Genomic DNA, 4,495 nt, shown 5'->3' on the forward strand with positions numbered 1-4,495 from the left:
TGTCAGGCAATTTTTCTGAATTTCTTTTTTTTTTTAAAGATTTTATTTTTATTTATTTGAGAGAGAGAGAGAATGAAAGATAGAGAGCACGAGAGGGAAGAGGGTCAGAGGGAGAAGCAGACACCCTGCTGAGCAGGGAGCCCGATGTGGGACTCGATCCCGGGACTCCAGGATCATGACCTGAGCCGAAGGCAGTCGCTTAACCAACTGAGCCACCCAGGCGCCCTGAATTTCTTTTAAAGGCAGAATTTTTAAGCCATATGAAACAATTAGAAACAATGTACACAAACAACATGTGTAAAGCCATGTTCAAATTTATGCTGAATAACCAAACCATGTAAACTACTTCAACTAATATTTGCTAATATTTAGAATATTGCACGCAATTTCAATAACTTAACTGAATGTCTATTTTTCTTCTCATCTCCCATTCCCCCCGGGAAGTACAACTTTTCTTCTTTCCTTACTAGATTTAATAAATCCAAATATTTACTCAGGAGTTTCTGGCATTAACTATAGCTGAATTTACCAGAAATATGTAAAAGTACAAGGATTTATCAAGTATTCACAAATGATTACTTACAACTATTCCTTAGAAGTCCTCGATGAAAAAGGCCTTTGTCCACTTTTTAATAGCACGTAAGGCTTGCTGCATAATATAATTCAATAGAACAGTATTCTGACCAATGATAAACAACTTATAGGAAATTCTTTTGCCTATTCAATATTTCATATAAGGCTAATACATTTGACCAATACTAAAAACTTAAAAACTCCACTATGCTGACATATCCACAATTTCATCAACAAGTCATCCTTATGATTCCATTTATTAAACAAAGAAAAAGAAGATGGTACATTTTGGTATTCATTGTTTAGAGATTTAATGAAATAATTTGATTTGTCACCATTTGAAAACTACAACTACGTTTTCTTTATCAGTACTGGATGGCACTGAGGTGGAAGCAGGATTCATGTCCTTGACTTCCCTTTAAAGGAAAACATTTTGGAATTTTTCAGCAGTGAACATTATCTTGTTCCTATTCAAACCCCACCTTTAAAAAAATATGGAAAGAATGTAAGGTAACAGTCCTGTTCAAGTGGTGCCTGGGTGGCTCAGTCATTAAGCGTCTGCCTTCGGCTCGGACGAAGGTCGTGATCCCAGGGTCCTGGGATCTAGCCCCACATTGGGCTCCCTGCCCGGTGGGAAGCCTGCTTCTCCCTCTCCCACTCCCCCTGCTTGTGTTCCCTCTCTCGCTGTGTCTATTTCTGTCAAATAAATAAATAAAATCTTTAAAAAAAGTCCTGTTCAAGGTAAGAAAACTCCAATCTCAAATATTTTACTCCAACAACTTGGGTTATACCAGCTGTTCCATCATTGAATAGTAAATGATAACTGAAAGCTAATAATGTTAACAGTACCCTCAACTGCCATCATTGCTAAATTTTACATAGACTGTTTTATATCCAAATATATGCATATAAAACATTTGCACAGATAAATTAGTGTTAAGAATTAAAAACTCACATCTAGAAATATCCTTTCTTCTGAAATCCATCTAATCGTTTTCAAGACTGGAAACCTAAATATCCTGGCTACACATGAAAAATATGTCAGAATACACATATGTTATGAAAAACTTTAGAACTGACCATCTCATAAAAGCAAACACAAACTTAGAGTGCTTTTGTTGTTGCTTAATCCTCTAATTAAATTTAAAAGGAGACCTCTGACTGCTACAACCAGGTATTTATTAAATAGTGTTGTTTTCTACTAGCAAACAGCTGAACAAGGATAGTTTTCCTCAGGTCGTTGTCTATTAGAGGTCAAAACATTTTCAGTTAAAACCTTCATTTTTTTCTGTAGACTTCAGCATGTGTGGCCCAAACAAAACTGTTTCTGAGGTGGCCTCTCATTCATACTTTGGAATTCCTTTTTCAACTTCACCTTGGCTATCACTTTGTTACTGATAAACAAGTTTCTTTTTCAGACTCTCTGCTATGATGGCAGCAGTGTCAGTAACATCCACCGGTTTGGGCTTTATATCTTGTTTTGACCTTTTTTATTGACCAAAGTTTTACACTGTTCATATATTTTTTTAAAAAAGATTTTATTTATTTATTTGACAGAGAGAGACATAGCAAGAGAGGGAACACAAGCAGGGGGAGTGGGAGAGGGAGAAGCAGGCTTCCCACCAAGCGGGGAGCCTGATGTGGGGCTAGATCCCAGGACCCTGGGATCATGACCTGAGCTGAAGGCAGACGCTTAACGACTGAGCCACCCAGGCACCCCACGCTGTTCATATCTTTAAGGATCTTTAGCATATTTGGTATATCAGGTTTCTTTGGGCTATTCTTACCCGAAGTGTTTCCAACATAGGTTTTTTTTTTCTCTCTCTTCACTCTTTAATTAGATCAATAGCAAATACATTTTGGTGGAGCCCTGATGGAGGGATGGGCAGGGGAAGTGGCAGAGGGGAAGGTGGTGGGACAGAGAGTGATGTGGTAACAGATATGGTAGAATCTAAATCACCTGCAATGAGCTTTTGCTGTTCATGCCAGGGTCACAATTTTGGCAATCTGAGCTGAGAGCTGCAGGTTTATTTTCAAGGGCACAGGTCTTCTGCAGTGGTTCCTCGTTTGCCAGTTGTATTCTTTAGTTGAGGGTCTTCTGGAGACAAGTTTGGTGAGGAAAACTGCCTGCTTGGGGGCTTCTCAAAGAAAGGAAGGTCATCCTGAAGGGGTTGCCTTGACCTGACCTCTGTCCATTGTCTTGTTGAATACTCTCCTTCTTTGGCTACCCATCCAACATCAGCAAAAGACACCACTCCATCCTCTCCTGGGTGGATGGCACTCCATTCTGCTGTAGGGCTGGTAAGCTGAAACCGATCTCTTGGACACTGGATCAGAGACATATTAGTACCAATTTTCCTTACAATACTTTGAGATGAGCCATATAGCTTCCCAGACCAAAGTAACAGTTGCATGCTTATTCCAACCTGTTGAAAAAAAGCAACCTAATTAGGCACTTAATCCAGCCATGAATTTAGATGGCAAAGTCTCTCCAAATTTACATTTCTAGTACTTCAGGCATACATAGCAGCACATGGTCCATTAAGCACACTCATCTGTGTAGCAGCCAGGTGTCTTCTTCAGCTTCTCAGGCTTCCAGCTTAGCTGTTCCTGGGTGTTATTCCATTGTAACCAATTTTTTTTTTTTTTTTTTTTTTTTTTTTAGTTATTTACTGAGAGAGAGAGGAGAACAGGGAGGGGCAGAGGGAGATGGAGAGAGAATCCCAAGCAGACTCTGTGCTGAACACAGAGCCCAGTGAGGGGCTTGATCTCACCACCCTGAGATCATGACCTGAGCTGAAATCAAGAGTCAGATGCTTAACTGACTGAGCCACCCAGGAGCCCCTCCATCATAACCATTTTTAAGTGTACAGTTCAGTGACATTAAATACATTCACATTATTTTGCAACCATCACCACAATCCATCTTCAGAACTCATTTCATCTTGTGTATCTGAAACTATACCCTCTAAAAACTAACTAATTCCCCTCTTCCCCTAGCCTCTGGCAACTCCCATTCTACATTCTGTCTCTGAATTTGACTACTCTTGGTATCTCATACAAGTGGAATCATACAGTATTTGTCCTTTTGTGATTTGTTTATTTTACTTAACATAAGGTCTTTGAGGTTCATTCATGTTGTAGCTTATGCTGAAATTTCCTTCCTTTTAAAGGTTGAATAATATTCCATTGTAGTATACATCATATTTTGTTTATCCATTCATCTGTTGATGGACACTTGGGTTGCTTCCATCTTTTAGCTATTGTGAATAATGGTGCTTTGTGCGTGAATGTATAAATATCTCTGAATCCCTCCTTTTAATTGTTTTGGGTATCTTTTCAAATTAACATTTTCATTTTATTTGGGTAAATATCCAGTAGTAGAACTACTAGATCATACAGTAATTCTATTTTTTGATTTTTTTGGGGGGGAAATGCCAAATGTTTTTTGTAGCAGCTGCACCATTTTACATTCCCACCAACAGTGCATTAGAATTTCAGTTTCTCCACATCCTCGCCGACACTTGTTCTTTTCTTTTTCCTTCCCCCTCCACAAGTAAAGAGGTTTATTCTTTTCTCTTTTGTTCAAAATAACAAAACTACACTCATATTCTCCCTTTTGTCCCTGTTCTAGATTCACTATAGTACTCAGTCTCATCCCAGGCACCCTGATTAGCTTCCCAGTTGCCATAGTTAATTTAAAAAAGAGTTTTTATCTGAACACACAGGTTGTGCTTTATGCTTTGCAACCATTCCATTGATCTTATTCTTTCTTCTCTGTGTTGTTGTTATTTTAAGTTGTTATTTTAATTTTTATAGTTAATGTACAGTGTTGTATTAGTTTCTGGTATAGAATTTAGTGATTCAACATTTCCATACATCACCCAGTGCTCATCACAAGTGTCCTCCTTACTACCCTCAC

General features: G+C 38.5%; 1 pseudogene; it reads right to left on the reverse strand.

The window, feature by feature from the left end:
* Window positions 1-1,774: 1,774 nt before the first annotated feature.
* LOC114200648 (mitochondrial fission regulator 1 pseudogene) lies at window positions 1,775-3,046 on the reverse strand (annotated as a pseudogene).
* Window positions 3,047-4,495: the final 1,449 nt, after the last annotated feature.

This window comes from Eumetopias jubatus, unplaced genomic scaffold (assembly GCF_037043125.1).
Source record: "Eumetopias jubatus isolate StellerSeaLion01/CBP00866 unplaced genomic scaffold, mEumJub1_p1.0 scaffold_11, whole genome shotgun sequence".
Taxonomy (NCBI): Eukaryota; Metazoa; Chordata; class Mammalia; order Carnivora; family Otariidae; genus Eumetopias; species Eumetopias jubatus.